Raw genomic sequence first — 21,554 nt, forward strand, 5'->3', positions numbered from 1 at the left:
TTAACATCTAAAAGAGTAAAAGTTGAGTTTAGAATCTTTGTCAATTACGCCCAAACAATGTAAAGAAAATGACTCAGATCACAGCACATCTCCAAATGAACACGATTATAATTATTTCATACAGTATAGGACAAACATGTATGCACAAATATGATTAGAAAATTAAACTGTTAAAAGTATAAGAGCAATGACAGGAAAATTTATGACGTCCAAAGATATGATGCCGCAAGTACTAAGAAGGAAGCCAGGGGTTCGATAATTGTCTGTAATGACACACATACCTGTGAGCTGTTTAGCACAGCTGCTGCTAATCAGCCACTGCCTCAGCAGCCAGCAATAAAATTAGAAGGACAGATAAAGGAGAGCATCTGTGAAGCCAGGGCCACGTCACCTTACCAACTTATTGCTCTGCAAAACTGTCCCCAGAGGTCATACAGTAACTGTCAAAGTCACCGATTGCACAACTCTTCTGAGTTTTTGGCTTATGTACGGTTTCTTTCTAGGGTGAAGAGCTACTTCTTTGTTAAGCTTCTTAACTTTTTTTCTTGTCTTTGTTTGCTTGCAGTCAATAATGCCACAACAAACAGGGTTATTGTTCTCACACCAAGCCTGAGACTCCCTGCATAATTTACCCGGACAGTGTTTGCCTATGCCACAATAAGATAAAAAGTATTGATTGTGATTCTCCATTTTGAATGGAGACTAAACAGTGATTAATGACCCCCTGGTGCAGGTAGACTGCAGCCCAGAACAAAACCTTGCTCAAGTTGATACAACTGACAAAACAAAACTTTTATCTGCACTTCACACAAGATGGATAATTCTTGCAAACACCTCGGAAAATAATCACAGAAGCCAAAATCTTGATTATGGCATCACATCTTGTTATAGAGCAGTTTTTACTAGAGCATTGTCTTCAATCACAATGTTATTGATAAAGACCACATTATGCAGATTTCCTGATAGGAGAGGGCAGGTTTGATGATATCAAATAATGACTCAATGCCTTTGTTGGGAGGAATCAAACAAACTCAAATGCAGTGCAAACTAACACTATATATTACAGGCTAAATGTAGACTTCAGTACTGATTCTCATGTCAAAGATGAAAATGCTCAATAACACAATCATTGCAATATTTAATCAATAAAGAACTATACAAAATTTCAGAATCAAACATCCTAGACACTTTGGTCTGGAAATATTTGAAGAGTGACACAAATAAGGTTTTCAACAAAGCATGTGACATTAACATTCATGATAAGAGCTCCTTCTTTCTCTCCTTCTGTTGGCACAATAACTCACCCCACTCCACAAACTATTGGCACAGCTGATATTTCCATATGTAAATGTATGTACAGCCCACCTTTTCCTATTTATTTACCTTAATTACTTTTCTCTTTGTTGATTTAGTATAACAGTGCCTGTGTACCTTTAATTTCCCCTCAGGGATAAATAATATATTTTGGATTTAATAGATTTTGATATGTTTAGTTGAGCCTTTGTTGCAGCTCTCTTTAAATGCTGTTTGCTGATCTGTCTTGTCATATTTACTTTTATCTTCTGAAAGTAAAATACATGTTGATCAGGTCGACATTGGGTTATTGACTTGGTCACTGCAGGATATTCCAGATCTATATATTAAGAAACACACTTCAAATAAAATGACAGTCAAACAGTAGCTATGACAACATCTGAAAAGTATTCATTAGGACTCTAATAAAAGAAAGAATTTGAAGGCATATGGAAGTGCCTTCTTTGCAAAAAAAATAAAATAGCTTAAGGTTTTAGTAGTGCTAGGTGCCTAGGCTTAAGTAAAATATAATTCTATTACAAGAGCACCACTTTAAATTTAAAAGAAAGAAAACAAATACTGATAAATTAGCATGATATAATGATAACTAAGAACAAAACATGAAATTCAAATAGACTTTTTATAAATTTCTATTATACTTAGGTGCTACTGAAAAAAAAATGGCATAAAGGTTTGTTTGTGAGTCATTTTATTTCTGTAACTCTTTATTCTGTTGTCCTGTTTCTGTTTTACTGAGTCATATTTATTATATCATAGACATACACATTCACTGTGGCTAAGTTTTAATCCTCTAACTGTAAAAGCCTTTAATGAGGTTTTTTTTTTTTTTTTTTTTTGCATAAATTGATAATTTGCAATAATCTGTATAGTAAAAAAAAATGCTGTTAAGTGCTATGCCCAGACACAGTGCAAAAATCCTAGCTGGGTGGTAGAGGTGGACCAAATGTGTCTTTGTCTTTAACATTGGGTGTTTAAGTTAAATTGTTCACAATCAACAAGTTCAGGTCTTCAAAAATGAAATAGTGGTTGAAATATCTAAAGTGGGCTGTGTCTTCCTAGTATGCGCTACAAGAAAAACTAAAAAACAGAAATGTGAGGTACTTCATATTGAAATTTTTGTAATAAAAATAAATGGATTTGCATTTTTTTTCAACTATATTTACAAATGTTACTTTAAAGTATACCGTATAAATGGCTAATTGTACTTGGACACAATGTAGATAATTATCATTGAGCAATGTTAGCACTTAAATTATGTAATGTTTGACAATTATTAACATTTATAGTGTATTTTCAGTAAAACTGAGCATTCCTGATTTTATATGGAAGATTAATCCTAATAATTTTTACATTATACATTAGGTGTCCAAACTAGCTAAACTCCTATGGGCTTGGTCTCTGTATCTAAAGCTAACACTGCTGTAATGTTAAATATTATTCAGTTTATTGGTCAGTAACTTGACCACTTTATATTCATAGTAATCTTTAAGCTCTTTGCCAAAATATTTTGGGATTGGATGATGGAGGCAGCAATAATTTTTATTTTTCTGACCCTTCTATGACACTGCTGCAGTGAGCTGAGCTAGCATAAGCTTCTGTTAGCTATCTTTGCTCAACAAAGTCTCAAAGGAAAAGGCTTCATTTGTGCAAATGTTAAAAATGAGCACATCAAAGTAACTTTAATGTCTCAACGGGGAATTTTCTTTACTGCCTTGGCATGCCATAAAGCGTAAACATAGCTACTGTGTAAAAGCTCTTATATCTCTTCACTCAAAGGCAAAAGTTGTACATGCTATGCTAGAAACCTTACTTGTTTACAAGCTTGCATATGTTACCTTTCACAAATGTCCTACTCATTCCTGGTCCACTAATAGACTTTTCTGTGCTATTGAAGAGGCTTTTGTCAAGATTATTTCCAATCATGGTAAGTATTTATTATCAGTGACCTCTTATCTGTCTTTTCCTGTCAGATAAAGATAATGCCAGAGGAATAAAGCCTGACCTTCATCTAAACCCACCAGGAGGGTAGACAACTGTTATGTGCACAAGCATGGATTTCCATAGTTGGATCATTTTTGATGGACATCAGCTGTGATGGGAGGGAAATCAGTGTTTCTTACAAACATATCGTCTCCTTTCCCACACACACTTGTACCCCCCACTTTTTCATCTCCTGTATTTTTGTGACAGTTTGCAAAGTCAATCTGTAGATTAACTGCTTCTATTCATTACAAAATCCGGCCTCCAAAGATTCCTATTATTTTTCATCAAGAGACTGAACTCTGCTATGCATTAATTTAATTCTCTCATGTATGAAATAATATCCTGCCCAGCACAGCCCAGCCAAGCCATTAAGGCTTGTTGTACTATGGCATGATAAGTGGATGTATAAAAAAACAATGATTAAATGATCTCTACAGCTTTCCTCCCACTCTCTCATCAAGGGTTCTCTTCCTTCTTTCCAATAAAATGTGCCAAGGAGCTTTTGACAACAGCATTAGATTGAGATTTTTTTTAAATTGATTGTTTCAAAGACTGAAAAGACAAGGCCTGCTTAAAACACAGAGGCATTTAAAAATTGGACAAGATTGACAAGATTCTTAAGTGTCTTGCTTTTTAAAATGGTTGATACTCAATTTGTAGTACACCTATTCAAAATACAAACAGCTTTTCCACACAAAGGAGATACACTGCCTGGACCAAAATAAATAAATAAAAAATCACTAATATTTTGTTGGAACATATAATTTATTATGGCACATATTGGCAGTAGCATTTTTCTATAAGCTTCTGCAATGTCACAAGATTTTCTTCCATCCAGTGCATTCATTTTTCATCAAGATCTTGTATTGATGATGGAAAAGTCTGACCAGTGCCAAAGCTTTCTCCAGCACATCCCAAAGATTCTCAATGGGGTTCAAGTTTAAACTCTGTGGAAGGTCAATTCATTTGTAAAAATGATGCCACATGCTATCTGAACCACTCTTTTACAGTCTGAGCCCCATGAATCCTAGCATTGTTAACTTGGAATCTAGCGGTGCCATTAGAGAAGAAAAAAAAATCCATTGATGGAATAACCTAACAATGGACTGACAAAACAAGTTCCACATTGTTTGCAACTATTTATTCATTCATTTCTCACATAAATCTACATCCCAAAGAAGAAAGTCTGTCTACTGCCAATGTTTTATGTTTTTCTTTATTTTAATACCTAAAAATATCAATAGAAATGTAGGTCTTCAAAAATGACAACAAATTTTCTAGAATAGATATTTATCAAAAATATAAGTTGTCTTTTATCTCGTAACCTTTGCGTCTCTAAATGAGTTTAATTTAGCTGGCTGAGGGAAAAATGGCTCTTGGATTGGAAAGGCTGCAGACCCCTGCACTAAACAAATAAGCAGATTTAGCAGCAGTTTTCTCTTTACACAGCAACAGTTAAAATATGACTTAAAATATATAAAATCAAATATTTATAACATAGAAGGATGACATTTTAAGGATTTACTAACTATAAATGATAAAAAAAAATCAGCAGGATGAATTTAAAGCTGTAAAGCTGCTTCCTTCTAAACACAGAAGGAACAATATGTGATGAATATCAGCATCAGGTGAACAGACAGAAAGCAGGATTAGAATCTCACAGCTTCTAGATGGTGAGGAGAGAGAAATATTCACAATATGTACAATAACTTCATCCATCCATGCACCTTTAGTGCTTCATTATCCAGCTTTCTTGCCTATAAATTCACTTACCTTGCTTTCTTAGCTTGACTGTTTTGCTTAACCTCTTGCTCCTGCACCCTCGACTATTGGGAGTTAAGGGGTTAATATCCAGTTTTATTGCTGTAACATCAGGTCTGTAAATGCAACTATAAAATATCCAGAATCTCAGCTAACAGCTCAGTAAAACTGTGTTCCTGGTCTTGAAATTGTTTGTTGTATTAAATGTTTGGTGGTCATAGAAATAAAGTCCAAAAAAATACGTAAACACAAAATATGGCTCCCTGTGTCCACCCAACGGCATGAACACGGACTAATGGCTCCTCTGAAAGCACACATCTCACAGATTCCAAAACTGTGAGTTTCATCTAATTATGACCAAGATTTACAGAACCAGAGGCAAAAGAAGGTCTAATTTATGACGTCAAAAAATGGAAAGGCACAGAATCCAAGACACTTCAAGTGTAACGTGAAGTTTCCACAGTCTGTGTTGATTTGGGAAACCATGTCATCTGCCAGTGTTTGTCCACTGTGCTTTATTATGTCCAGAGTCAACGCAGCCGTCTACCAGGAGATTTTAGAGCACTTCATGCTTCCTATAGCAGAAAAGCTTTTTGGAGATGCTGACTTTATTTTACAGCAGTGTGTGTCACCTGCCCATGCTGCTAAAAGAACCAAAACCTGGTTCAATAGATAAGAGATCACTGTGTTTGAATGGCCCAGCAAACTCTGCTGAGCTGAAATCTGTGGGGCATTGCCAAGAAAAAGTTGAGACACATGAGTCTAAGCAATGCAGAAAAGTCCACTATTGAAGCATCCTGGTCTTCCATTATACCCCAGCAGGGCCACAGGCTAATAACATCCATGCCACGCCGCATGAAGGCAGTAATTCATGTAAGAGGCTCAAACCAAGTTCTGAGTTTATATGCATACGCTTTAGATGGTCAACATTTATGCATTCAAAATCCTTTTTTAAATAGATTTAATTGATTTCATGTATATATATTATTGTATATATATTAATATTCAAATTTTCTAAAACTTTGATTTTTGGGTTTTGATAAGCTGTAAGCCATACTCATCAAAAATATAATGAATAAATGCTTGAAATCTCACCTGACTCAAATTAATGAGTAAGTTTGCAGAACTTAATAGGGTATTGGATCTATTTAATTTGAGTTAGGTGTGTTGTGGCAGGGAAACATTGAAAACCTGCAGCACAACGGGTTCCGAAGACCGACTTTGGACACCTTTGCTTTAGCACAATAAACACTCGATCATACAAGTAAACCAAAGCCTGGGATGAGATGCGTCTCAGAGATGCTGATTCACTCTAAAATACAGAAGCAAGTGCTTTGGAACTCGCATTGATTGACTGAGTCAAAGAATGATTTACATTATCTCCTCAATTAGCAAATGAGAGTGAAATCTGCAGCATTTGCCTTCTCACCCTTTCTGTCCTGACAGTTTTTATGCAGTGCTATGACAGTGTTTTTTTTTTTTTTTCTTTTCTCTCTCCTCCTGGTTTTATTCACTCTGCTTTTAATCACTTTCAATTAAATTCTTGCCTATTAGTTTTGCTTTAGAATCAGAGGATCAGCATTGTGGATTTTCTCTCAATTAGATGCTCATACATCAGTGTCAGACTGGCAGCCATTTTTATCTCTGGCTTCTGAATGAAAAATAAATAATGAGTCGAGGCGTTTCCTAACTGAGTAGATTAAATACAACCATCAACAGTTTTTCTCTCATCTTGCCAGTAAGCAATAAAATTATGTTGAATGAAAAATCTACACACAAATATAACTGCTCCTATCTTTTTAGACATCATATGAAACTGTTCAAATCTGTGGTTGAGACTAACAGAATAGAAATGCACATGTCCACATTTTCAAAAGTGAAAGGAGCTCTCATCTGGATGCCAAGCTGTTTCATATTTTGCTTGTGTTATGATGGTCTGCTGTCAATATGATGTGAGTAGACAGCTCCAAAGAGAACATATGCAGGAGGGAGATAAAGCAGGCGTGTGAGGGTGCAGCAGTCGATTCAACATCCAAACCTATCTCGTTTTTTTTTTTTTTTTTTTTTTTTTGCAGTTCAAGTAAACATCTAAAGATCACTTTGCTGCTCACAAATCAGTTCTGACAGCGTTAAAAGAAACACAACTATAGCACAAGGAGATAATTCAATAGCTGAATGTGTGTTTTTATGAAATATTCATGGTTTGTAGTGGCTCCCGTGGCTCTCCACTGTGCTTGACTGGTTGAGAAATGCCAGGAATAAGGCTGTGTTATTGTGAAGGTAACTATCTGAATTGTCAGAAAGGATAACTGGATTTGTTCACTAATGAGCGACTGGATTCAGCCAGCCAAGCCCATGTTTTCTGATGGCTGACTGGATGTTTTTTACTCGCCTGCAGCCCAGGCTCTTATTATGCTCAGGTATTGGAGAGTGTTACCCAGCAACAACAAAAAGAAGCTAAGCTTGGGCTTTAGAGAACATGAGACACTTTCACTGCACCATGAAACCCAAAGGAGCTGTCAATGAAATAATCAAAGGCAGCAAAGATGGATCATTATAGCAAAACAAGTTTTGTGCAAGCAGAAATGGTCTCATTAATTGTTACGAGAGATGGGCTTTAAAGCATGCACATATAAGCGGTGGCTTTTGTGGTTGGTAAGAAAGAGAAACGATCATGACAATGCCATGAGCAGAAGCAGCTTCGTCAATTTGTGTAGCAACAGTCTTTTTCATGATGAATTTATCTGCAAGATTTAAGCATGTTTCACGTATCACAACTAATCATTTCATTTTCTTCTGACACTTTTGGTGCCTTGCAAGATTTAGCATGTCCCACTGATTATTCAAAAAGGATGGGGCAGTATAAGGATTAAAGTATGATAGCATGGAGATGCATGAAAAGGAATGCACTCTATTTATTGATTTGTTATTTTGATCCTGGCAGAAATATCTACATATCTATGAAATGGGTTGACTTGAAATGCTGTGCAGTGATTCATGGTTCCCTGAGGATGACTGGGTAGTCTTTTGTTTTTTCTTGACTTTATGGAACACCAGGAAATTTCACTGTTAGTTAAACATTTCAGCAGTTTTTCAAAACTCCTGTCAATCCTTGATCTTTAATTAAGTTAAAATAAAATAAAGAGAGAGAATGAGGGGTGGAAAGAGAGAAATTAAGTTAAAATGTCACTTAAGCTATTTGGAACACAAAGTATATTTGCAAGTGACACTAACACATCAACATGATGAACATTTCACCAAACACACATCAGCATGTTTGCATTTTATCATATGTTCACAATCTAAGGTTAGCATTTAGCTAACCAAGTCTGAAAATGACTTGGAAGGCGACCAGATCAGGTTCACCAATTGCTCAGTTGGTTCAGAACCTGAAAATTTAGTTCTCAACGGGCACCAAAAAGTAGTGGTTCTCAGTCGCGTATGATGTCCATCAGTGGGTAAGGGCTTCGTTTGAAAAACAGATACTTATGTTTAAATTTCAGTAAGCAATTTATGTTAGCTTGTATTGACATTCCCCCATCTTACAAAATTTCCTGTCATCTGAAAGCATTATTTATTTTGGGAAACAGTACAATATAATGGAGTCTGACAACTTTTATGTTTTTTTTTTTTAAAGTATTTCACAATACTTCCCAGTGATATCCCTTGTCAGGTTTTCTGCCAGGCAATTTCTTTTTGTCTTTTTGTACCTCTGGGTTGAGTTGGACTTCCTTAAGTTATCCGATTCAGCAGAATCTCAGATAGTTTTCTTTTTTGTAATTTCCATTAACTGATTAAAGTTTATCTTTACCCTTTACCCTCTGTTATAATCCTGTTTGGTGCTAGGACCTTAAAAAATGTGACAAATGTTCACGGTATCATCACAAGATGCAGAATTGCTCCAAATCTGCACGTAATTGAGGACATCTGTTATTTGTAAAATACACACAAAACCATAATCATACAAAACCACAACCCGTAAATGTATATCTGGTCTGAAAATATGAATTCTGAAATATTTCTTAGCTGAGACCCGTTACCATGAAATCACATCTTACAATATCGACATATGTTTCAGCATGTTTCCTCTTTGCATAGCATAAAGGAAATGGAAGGTCTGTTCACAGTTGGACATACATGAAGACTTATTGTGTGTGGCAGTAAAAAGAAACCTCAGATGAATTCAGTGTTTTTGATCAATGTTATGTTATTAATTTTACTCAGCCTTTGCACAGTTCATGTATTGTATATAAGATTCAGTTCAATTCAGTTTTTTTGTATAGCACCAATTCAGAACAAAGGCTATGTTCACACTGCAGCTCAATTCAGATTGAATCTGATCCAGGCCCCTTTCACATGTGGTCCTAGGTCAGATACATATCCCATCTGTGTCGACCCGAACTAAGTCTGAATGGTCATGCCGTATTTCATTCAACTTTGATGTGAGACAAACAGTGCAATTCTCCGCCGGTGGAAGGGGAATATGCCAATATCATATCATTTCATTCATTAATTGGGCATAATTTCGTTGGTTCCAACTGTGCAAGTACTTCCAAATGGACACACAAACACGCGAAGCATCCATATCTACTTTTGTAAACACTACGTACTGCTTGGGTAACAGTAGAAAGGAAAAAACTCCATAAATTCTTTATAAAACCATTGACAAGAAAGAAATCCATAAAGCTCCAGCTGTCTTTTGTGGTTTTAGAATCACTGCATTGGCTCCCCGTGTGTTTCAGGATCAATTTTAAGGTTCTCTTATTGGTTTTTAAATGTCTTAATGGTCTTGGGCCTTCTTATCTTTCAGATTTGCTTTTACCTTATGAACCCTCGCGGCCCCTGAGGTCTTCGGGTACTGGCCTCTTGACTGTACCTAAAGTCAGGACACATACTCATGGAGAGGCAGCTTTCCAGTGGTATGGTCCTCGTCTGTGGAACAGCCTGCCGGAGGAGCTCAGGGCTGCAGAGAATGTTAATGTTTTTAAGAGCAGGCTCAAGACCCACCTTTTTAATTTAGCTTTTACTTAATATTTATTCATTTTATTTTTATTTATTTTATTCCCCTAGCCTATTTATTTTTCTATGTTAACCCATTTTTATTTATTTTATGCTTTTATTCTGTTTATATTATTTTTAGGTTATTTCCCAAGTGTTTCCTCGGAGGGGGCTCTCTGCACCGGGGGCTTTCATCGGCTGCGGCTGCTATGGCTCTGTCCAGCAGGTTCTTCACGCTGGTTGGGTGGCTCCTCTGCCTCTCAATTGGCCGTGTGCCCTGGGTCGGTGTCATGGCAGTCGTGGCCTGTGAGCGGCTCCCGGTGCAGACGGCTCCCTGTGATAGTGTTTCCTTACCAGGCTCATCTGTGCTCAACCTCACATTAGTTTTTTAATATGTGCAAGTATGTGTGTGTGTATGTGTATGTGTATGCTTGCTTGTACACAAGCGGGGAGGGAGGGGGTTGTGTGTGGTGGTTGGGGTGGGGGGTTGGGGGGGGGGGGGGGATTGTTTTAACCATGGAAAGCACTTTGTGCTGCATTCATGTATGAAAAGTGCTCTATAAATAAAGATTGATTGATTGATTGATTGATTTATTATGCTGTGGTAGGAAAAAAGATTAAACAGAGTACAAGAGTCTGCAGAAGTTTTTAACAATATATTCCTTTAATCTAAGCTTGGGCCTTCACACACCAACACCTCTCAGCCAGTCCCTGTGGGCATAGAAAACGTGGATAGTGTATGCATGAAAATGACGTAGTCCGATCTAACTTTAACCAAATCTGACTGTGTCTCAGGAACAATCTCAAAAATCGACAAGGTTCGTTCTAAGGAAGGAGGTCCCAGCATCTGTGAAAATGACTCCAACGACCTGATTCCACTCGGCCATTCGTCCTCTGCTTCGTGCTTGGCTCTTGTTCAGTTCGACTAGCGGCACACTGTGGTCGATTGGCCCTCCGGTATCCTTGCCTCTATGTCAGACACAGTGCTGAACACCTCCGATGCAGCCTGTATTTTTGTCTGCTGCATCCAAACTCCACTTTTCTATCCTTACATGCTCTCATTGCTGGCACCACCAGCAAAATCTCCCACTCCTCCACCCTTCTTCAGTCCTGGTGGTTGAAATAGGGAAATCTATGTTCTGATCATTTTCATTTAAATCTAACACCCGACTCAATGAGGGTGGCTATCTGCCTTGATTGGTTAAAGATGGAGAAGACAGGAAAGAAGGATTGACAAGCACTGCAATTTTAAGCCAGAAAGACCTGCTGAGAGAGAAGTAGAAGTTTATGATGCTATCAATGCTATAAATTTATACATGGAAAATAAAGAACAGGGAGAGGAAAAGGAAAGGAAGTGCTTAGTGCATCATCGGGCATCCCTCAAACTAAGGAATGGCTTGCCACCCCTAACTATCAGAGATGGGAAGTTCAGCTCTTAAAAGAGTCTGCTCTTTTGAGTCGGCTCCCTTAGAAAAGGCACTCCCAAATGGCTCTTCATTCAGTATCACTCAGAGCTTCTATTTTAGTCCAATTTAGCAATTATGAATGTTTTATTTGTTGGTAAGCTATTTTGTTTATTTATTTATTTATTTATTTACTATAATAGATTTTATTAAGCACTTTTTTTCATTAGAAAATAGTTATGTTTAATATTTTAATCAAACATTTAAACAAACAATGGAACACAGAACCACACTAAATAAAGGCCAAAGTATGAACATTATGATACATTAAATTAGCTAATTTCTCAATTTTTTTTTTGACACACTTGTAATTTAAATCTGGCTACCTGACTTTCTTTGTATACCTAGTCTGTACCACTACATTCCCTGTCTTCTAAGAGGCTGTCGCCCTTCCTTCTTTTCACAGTGGTGTAATCCTAGTTTTCACTCCTATGTAATCAACTGCATGGTGTACACATCAACATAAAGTCCCACTCCTTCTAAAGATTCAGGCCTCTTAAAGGAGAATCGGTTTTTAGAGCCAGCTCACTCTAAACGACACATCACTATTTACATGGAGCAAGTAAAGAGAAGCTAAAACAGAAGAATTATAATCTCTCCTGCTTTCATCAGAAAGTTTGCTTCAGCATTTCGGAACAGACTTTTCCTGAAAAGTTTCTGAAAAAGGGACGTCAGGGACAGCCCTATAATAAGGAATTGCAGCAGTCCAAAGTTGAAGTAACAAAAGCACAGACTAGTACCCTGAATACAACACAGATGAATTCATGCATCTTGGATCTGTACAGGGCACAATTTACACACCAAATAAAACAAACAAAAAAAAAAAAAGTATACATGTGCAGAACCAGGTTGTGTCAGCATATTTGTCCACTCCACTGGGCTGCCACAACATTTCTCAATTATGCGTTTTCAAGTTCTTGCTTGAAAACAGGCAAGAACTTGTTTTCAAGCGTGGGTGCTGTCATATGTTGTCCCTTTTGCTCCCTCTGGCTCTCTTCCAGCGTCTGGCTGGGATGACTAAGACCATTCAACTCTCTTTGATGTCGCCAAGTTCAAAACACAAAAGCCCACAGTCACACTTTTTGACTGAGGAAAATTCTAACTTCAAGCAGTGGGGTATGCTCCTCTAACAGTGGGTCATACATTTCACCTTTATTTAATTTTTTTATTTTCAGGTTTCAGCCTGAATTTACTGATCATATTAAAAGAGAAACTAAATTGATGAACACCAAAGATGGATGATGATAAAAACTACATCTGAATGAGCTCAATCATTAGTCTTCTGCATCCTAATAACATATTTAAAGGGGTGATGATAAACCCTTATATAGGAGTTTTTTTTTGCGATTCGGTTCACTGAGCCATTATCTCTGTATGCGAGAAGAAGCGTCATGTTTACAGCGGAATAACCTAATTGGGTTTCAGGAAGATTGATTCAATCTGCCCTTTAGTTCGTGACATAACATTTAAATGGAACATTTAACCTCCCTTCTTGATGCCTTCTTATTTGAGCACTTAGGCGCACACACACAAAAGCACACAGTGGTTCTTACATGAACACAACCCCTCCACACAAACCCAGAGTGTGGCAGCTGGAACTTGTTAATTGCGAGCGCTAAATTCAAACGCCATCGTTATCTTGGTTGGCAGGGGCATAAATATTAATATAATAAAGAGCTATAAAAAGCTTGCCTAGCCTCATTTGGATCCATATATATGCAGCTGTTAGTGTCTGTTGGGGAGAAAGGGGACCATCATTTATTGAAGGAAGGGGGGGGGGGGCTGGCTGTCACAAAAAGAAGAAGACAGGAAATGACTTGCTCTTCAAACAGAAGATTGAAGGGAAGAAGGCTGTGAAGGAGGAGGATGCCTGCAAGTGAAGCTAAAAGAGTCACCCACAAGCCAAAAAAAAGAACAAAAAAACAAAATAAGTGATTCAGCTTGAAGTGAATGTCTGTCAAAAAGAGAATGTGGTCAACATCTGCTCTCTAGGTGACGTTTTAGCTCTGTTTTTGCAAAGTCTTGCATTATCTATCAATGGAAATTCATGTGCCTTAAACACACACTTGACCTGTCCTTGGCTCTCAGCTGTCCTGGATTCACCAGACGGTCAGCGTGCTGTTGCGCTGCACTGCTGTGCTTGCTCTTCCTCTTTCTGCCCGCCCTGGTGTCTCGCTGCGACCGCTGAGAGCAGAGCAGAGATGGCAGGTGTTGACAGGCTTCCACCTGAAGGGGTTTTATCACTCCTCAACGCTGCTGTTCCCCAGCTGCTCACCGCACTGCTTAATCAATGCAGACGTCACAGAGTTAATGAAGAGATAACAGGGAGAGGTAAAACAAAACAAAAAAAGACATTCTAAACACATGACAATGGCAAAAGATACACAGTTCTGGGGGGAAAATGGATTACTAAACAATGGTGTTCGGAACAAAACTAATTACAACCCACTTGCTAAGTTAATTGTCGTCAAGTGAGTGGGAGGACTGGAATATTTTAGGCACAGGAGTCTGTTTCTCTGACATTATAAAAGGCTGAGGAAATTGGAAACAAATTATTGTAGGGTTATTGATTGACTGAATGAATGAAATTGAAAGGAAGACAGAAGAAAAATAAGATTGGGAGAAGACACTAAACAAAACCCTACACAGTCTAGTCTTTCAGCACCGACAAGTGTGCAGCGACGTTAATGCTCACCTTTTCCTGCTTAAATTTACGTTGCTCAAATCAGGACTTAAAAAAAACAATCTAAATGTAGCGATAAAGAGAAAGTAAACTCACCCTCAAGAATATAAAACTATATTCAAATGTAAGCCGCTTTGGATTAAAGCGTCTGCAAAATGACTGTAGAATAAAAACTAAAAGCTGCTGCTGTTTTGTGGATGCTGTTAAAGTCAGTTTTTGTAAGTGCTCAACAGTAGTCATATGTTTAGCTTAAATTCTCATCACCTGGTCTTTTTATGTATCCACTGTCCTCTAAAGCCTGGTACACACATAATGATTTTTGGGCTGTTTTTGTCCCGATTTTGCCTCATTGGACAGCAAACTCCCAATCATCGTGAGGTTATTATCATTTGGTCTGTGGTGTGTTATGAGCCGCTTTGTCCCGAAGATCCGCTCTGAAATGGGTCGTAGTGGGACAGTTGGGAATATTGAACATATTCAATATTTCAGAGCCGAATTCTGAGGAACGCCGACAACTCGTGCATTGTGACTGCGTGGATGGTGACGTGGTACGGAATGTAGCCAATCAGAAAGCGAGCTGGCTAGGGAACAAGGAAGTAGATAAAGTCCATGTTTACGCCGTCTCCAGTCTGTTATTTTTTCCATTTCTGGCTTTTTTTTTTTTTTTTTGTTAACAATACTCCCACGACCACCATCATTCCCTCACCCTATATATCCCCTTCCATGCCGTGTATTGTGTTTTCCAGTTGTTTCTATGTTTCTTCTTCTACGTTTAGACGTTTGTCCAGCTCGGAGGACTAGATTGTAGATCAGTTGTGATACAGCATCGTTATGTGTGTGTTGTTCTGGGATTACATTTAGGCTCGTCCCTTAGCTGCGTCAGCAGTAAAGCATGACTTTATATCATTATAAGATATAGGAGGGGTTGAGGGACCAGCTTATTCAAACGGCCTCCTATGACGACGAAATCCCAGGAGCAAATTAAAATCAAGCGTTTGGGAGAGTTTACCCTTGTTGGTGGTTCTGCTGTGAACAAAGGGTCCAGACGGAAAAACTCGACCATCTTCAAAAGAAAGGCTTTGAGGGAAGTTAACACTTCAGTCCAACACCAATACACGCTTTAACTTGAAAAAGTGCAACTTCTGGGTGATGACTCCTTAAAAGCATACACAAGCCTTCATGTTCCATGTTCAGCTTTAGACACAGACTGAAATGATGTGAGAAATAAATTATATGATGGAAGGTACAAGGACATGTCTTTGTCTTGGAGTTTTATCAGCTGCCTCAAGTTAGATAAACAGGTTATATGTCATACCTGCATAAAACATGTGCAACATATATTGCTGCAATCCTAGTCTGCTGAGGATTTAACCAACGTCTGCCTAAAAGACAAGACTAAAAATGACTTCAACTGTTCTAAAATGCAAAAGCTGCCAAAAACCACAAGCAACATTCAACAGTTTTGCCTCTTTTCATCAGTTTCCATTCAAATTTACAAAAACAACTGTATTACTCACCTGGTACGTGAATTATTGACCTGCTATTCCTCTTCGATCTACAGATTAAGGCATAAATGCTCTCCACTTGCTTCTATCGGATGCTCTTGACTCTAAGCAGGTGAAAATAAAGGTGAAATTTAAAACAGAACGATTTAGAATTAGTGCTGAATAAGACATACCACCAAGTAAGGTCTCCAGTCTCCATCTTCCATTCACCAGTTATAAACTTACACGGTCTGATGAAATGTCAGAAGATGTGCACCAACACATACATTTTCTTTGGGTGCTTTTTTTATGGGCTGATGAGTTGTTTAAATGGTGTGCTGGCTCAACCCATTCAGCCCATCACGATTGCATAAAAATGATGTAGATTCACTTAGCAACCCACCATTGTAACCTGTAAAAAATCAGAAGCTTATGGAAGTCCATTTATGTCACTTTATTCACGTTGTCATAATTATGAAATTCAAAATCCTAGTTATGTAATAAAGTAGCATGATGATAGTTAAAGTCATAATAATGAGATAATAGCTTATTATGGGATAATATCTTATTATTCTGACTTATGAAATCTCACAGTGGTAGAAATGGGCTACCACTGCAGCAAAACCTCAATTGGCTGACTTTTAGTAGTAGTAGGGGGCCCTTGACAAAGCACATTTAAATTAGTCTAGAGGAAATTACATCTTTAGAACTGGACTTTGATTTATATTGGTTAACTTTACACCCCAAGTAAACAACATTAATTCAAGCATTTATATTTATTTACATGTATGGGACAGAGGAACTATATGCAACTGTGGTGAGTTTTACACCTGAAGGAAAAAATAAAACCTTCAGTGTGCATACCATATCAATCTCTTTGATTTCCTTGGCAAACTGAGCAGTGAGTTTTCTTTATCTTAATGCCCTGCTTCTCTATCCTCCTTGCCATGGTGATTTATTTGTCTACGGGTTAGAGGCGTCACTGCCTTTCAGAGTTGTGTACACTCCCAATCAGTCACAGCAAGGACCAAAGAGTTCAACTGTCAGCCAAGCTTTGTCTTAATAAAAACCTTTTTTGCATGTCTATGTGTAAATGAAAAGAACCAAAAAAAAAAACAAAACAATTGATAACAAAGTATAGAAGACAGGTCTGGACATGATTGTGTGATACATAAAGTAGAGCTTAAGTACCAGTTATTTCACTATTAAGACCGTTCTTCTTCGTTTTGTGTGGGCAGCTCATCACGGCTAATGTGTTTATTCCACTGCTGCAAGACAACCTACATCACGCTCTCCAAATGCATGGACCCAAGTAGCCTGCAAGATGGCCAATTCTAAACACCGGTGCAGGGCTCACTTTTCCTGCCAGCAATGAGCAAAGAAAGAGCACTGAGAGAAGTGGCAAGGGATTTTCTAATTGACAAGTTGGCTAATTTATTCTGTCTTATGTGCATACCCCCATCATCACCGACATATACACTGAATGTGCAAAAACTAATTGCTCTAGACAGAATATTGCTGGAATTCTGTTACAATAGCTTTGGAAAGCTAAATGAGTGTGGCCCTGTTATTGCTGGGCTCCAGTTTTTTTTTCTTTTGTTCTGCTTAGAGTAGCATTCAGTCATAATTACATATATATATATATATATATATATATATATATATATATATATATATATATATATATACACACACACATATATACAATATGTGCACAGATAAATGGGAGCAAATAATCTGAGTAGAGCGGAAGCTCTGAGCTTGTTCAGTTGAGAGGTGTTTTGATGCACAAGAGACGGAGAAAATGGAACGAATTTAAATTGCCAGATGTGATTGAGTTCTTTTGTGTGGTCTGTATTGGCTAATGGGTGGCAGTCAACGGTGGGAGGAAGGATAAAAGTGAGGGAGCGAAGCAGAGAGGAAGAGAGGAGAAAAGCCTTGATGTGCAGAGCTTATTAGGGCAGGGCTGCTGAGTTGGACTTGATCACTGGGGATTCTTGGGCAAATCCAATATAGCAACAGACAGTCACACTGAAATTGTGCTGTGTGATTTTTTTTTTCTTCTCTATATTCAGAAAACAAACACAAAATCATGCAGATCCCCTCATGTGGATACATTATAAATTCAGCCCCTGCACACATTAAAAGAATATAATCACTCCACATGCATTCAGCCAGAAAACTATATAGTTTTCCTCTGAACTTGAGGCTAAAAGATTATCAGCAGAGGGATACTGAGAGGATGTGTAGGGACCCAACTGGGCACTAAATTAGCCCAGCAGAGCTCCGTTCTTCATCTCAGCTTACTGAACAGAGACACGACTATATGTATAGCTTTCATGTGTCACACCAACTGACATCCAATTAACTTTTTTCCCACCATTTGCTCTGGATGAATCCCTTCACACCTTCTTATACTCTACATTGGCATGAACTGAGTTAAAGAAATTTAAAGTGTTTTTATGGTGTATTTGTTATTACTAATGACACAAAGTAGCACTATAATGCTTTATTCTGTGTCCTTACTGAAGCTACTTGCACCATCTTCTTAAAGTCACTTCATAGTTTCCGGGTCAAAACCAGCCTAGATGCAACTATTAGCTGATTTTATTAAAATTAAAGGGTTCCTACACATTTTCTCTGAGACCCATACCTTCTCAAACTCAAATTTCCAGATTTTTCTTTTTCTTTCCTTTTTTAGTGATGCAAAACCACTGACTTTAGTTAAAAAATCTGAAATGTGATGACCAGCAGAGGGCAAAACCAGGAGGCAGAATATGGTACTACTTGCCATTTTAATTTGGTAGCTGTTTTCCCAAAATTCCTTGATCTTATTGACAAGTCTGAAGACTTCTTAGATATGACATTATATTAATTTAGCACAGCTGTGCTTTGATTTGCGAAACAATTGCCAGCAGAACTGCAAACAATACTAAATACTAAACTAATAAAAATGGTGTCTTTACAAAGCAATATAATTTTTTAAACTAAATAAAAAAAAAAAAAATAAAAAAAAAATCTAATAAGCCTGTAAGGGTAATGATTCTATAATTGTTGCCAGGAGTGGTAATATTAATAAAGCAGCTAAGGTTTTTATGACTGGTTTATCCTGTGACTGACAAGTGACTAATGTACAGTACCAGTCAAAAGTATGGACACAATTTTACATTAAAGCCAATGGGAAAGTGTGCCTAAACTTTTGACTGATAGTGTAAGGTAAATGGTCCGTATCATCACAAGATTTCTTAAATTTCACTTGGTTCACAATCATTTACTAGGCTGAATCACTTACCTATTAATACTCAGCTACCCTTTGGAGTAAAATTTTGCGTCTTATCCTAAGATAAACATGGAGATGTCATGGACTTTACAAAGAGTGGGCAACCGGCTCTGTTGCACGAGTCAAGAATATTCATTACCCCCCTATAACGGTATAAGCAAGTCCACGGGTTCTTAGTCTGAAACTCAAAACGTGCTTGTCTCAAAATATGAATGTCAGACTATAAATAATTAAATGATCCTATTTACTTCTCATCTATGGCTATGGTTTTTTGTTCTCTTTGCCAAAGTCATCTGTTAGTTTTGTTTCTGTTTAGCAAATACTCTTTGCAGTTGTTTGTAGCTTATATAGCCAACTGCTGATGATATTACAGAGGTACAAAGTTTATTTACTTGTATTGAAACAATAGAAAATCTGTTGCAAAGATGGTTTGAAGGGACATTTCAGAGGATTGATTCAGATTTGCTTTGGAACTGAATGGTAACGTTGCTAGCATCTTGTTTTATAGCATGATTTACATGCTAACAGCCTCCAGTTAACAGACAGCAGAGCTTCAAAGAAGTATAAAAAGAGCTTAAATAAGGGACATGTTTATTTATGAGGATGATGAGATGTTGATGAGGAGACCATAAGGAAAAGATCTCACTTTCTCTCCATTTTATGTGTCTAACAAAGCATCCATTAAACACTTTGACTTTTAACAGAGGCCCCTAATGGCTCTCAGAGGTTGCTTTCTACACCCTTCAGTCCAGAAAGTAGAATGATACCATTTTAATAGGAATCTTGTTGCTAATATCTCACATGCAGTAATGGAGGAATGATGAAAAGCTGCATCGTGAAACAATTAAGAGGATGAGAGAAGCAAGGGTCTCATAGACAGAACATGTTTCTGAGGCGAAAGCAAAGTTGTTTTAGTTCTCAGCACACTTTTCATACGAACCTCAAATCTGTCTGTAACTCCTTTATTGAATATTTAAACCAGTTTTCAGGGACAGACTGGTCATCTGGTGGGCCAACATGGTTTTTATGGCCAACACAGTTAATTTACTGGTCTGACTTGTCCATAAAACTCAGGAGATCGGTGGTCCAAGTGGGCCGGACCACTTAAATTTTTAACCCCTTCTCACTGTGATCCCCGTATACAAGTAATTTATTCATCCAAATAGTCAGCACAGCACTTTCTTTCCTGACCACAGGCCCATGAAACATGTTGATCTGTGGCCCATTGGTTCTGTTCTTAACTGACACCAGGCTGAACCAATCGAATCTCAGCTTCCTGTTCTAACCGCAGAGTAGAAACGAAGAAGAGGCGCGGAGAAAGTGCATGATTAAAAAAAAAAGAAAAATACACAGTGCTGCCAAATTATCAAAAATGGTTGACAGTTCAACTGCAGCAGGACCTTCATCAGCTGTTGTGGATGATGATGATGGTAGATGCTGTGGTAAGCTGCACTGCCTTCACGTGATCTGTTCTGATTAAAGACGCCCAGTAAACCCAGTAAGTCTGATCTATACAAACCAGTTAGCAGTGAAAACTAGCTGTTGTGATAAAGTGATGACATGTCAATATAAACATGTCAGTTTGTCTCCTTGCATTTATGATATTAGTTGATGATGTCAAAGTTTCCACCAGGAGAACAGCTGGTTAACTGGTTGTGTTCACTATTTAAAACAGAAGATTTAGCTGTTTCATATCTTCCTTAATCATTCTATTGAATGTGAGAACATGACTTTTTAAGCATCATTCCTCAAGATGAACAGTGTGTCAGCAGCTTTCTGATTTTCCTTATTTTCCTATTTTTAATGGTTGTGAGCTGATAGTGGGATACTTGTTATGGTTTAAGGGTGTCTGCTTCTGTGTTTTTTGTTTCTTAATTTCAATTATCCTTAAGTCCTCTGTTTTTGGTATCTTGTCCTACCCTTGTATCTTCTGTGCTCTATCCTTCCTGATTCAGTAAACTTGGTTTAATTAGGTCATTTGCTTCACCTGTTCCTCATTAGTATTCCTCAGTGTATTTATACCCCTTGGTTTTGGTTTTCCTCTGCCAGTTCATTGTATGTCTTCTTGTCAGGTTGCTGTCTTGTTTCTGTTGTGTTTCCCCTGTTTTCAGCTTTGTAAGTCAATTGGTTTCTTTTTATTTTTATGCATTAAAACCTTTATCCCTGTACCTGTCTCCGTTCTGCCTGGTCACCCTGCATTTAGGTCCTCACCTCCACCTCAACACATGACAATACTACTGGGTTAAAATGTGTTAGAGGCAGCTTCTCTGTAGGTGTTGATGGACAACATACAGAAATAAATAGCTTTTAATTTTTATTTTTTTTTAGCCAACACATCAGTCCAGATGTTAACACTGATGCAGCTGTTTGCCTCTTTACCAAAGAATCAATTATTTTGTCACAACTAAATCAAAAGAGAGACACTGTTTATACACTTTGTCTTGAAACAGTTTATAACTGATCCATCATTTCTCATGTTTTTCTTTCTATTTTCTTTCTCCATCAAGCACGAAGGATGAATGCTGCTCTAATATTCATGTCTGTGCGAGTGGAGATGTTTATTGGCAAATTACAATAATGGAAGTATG

Source organism: Melanotaenia boesemani, chromosome 5 (genome assembly GCF_017639745.1).
Source record: "Melanotaenia boesemani isolate fMelBoe1 chromosome 5, fMelBoe1.pri, whole genome shotgun sequence".
NCBI lineage: Eukaryota > Metazoa > Chordata > Actinopteri > Atheriniformes > Melanotaeniidae > Melanotaenia > Melanotaenia boesemani.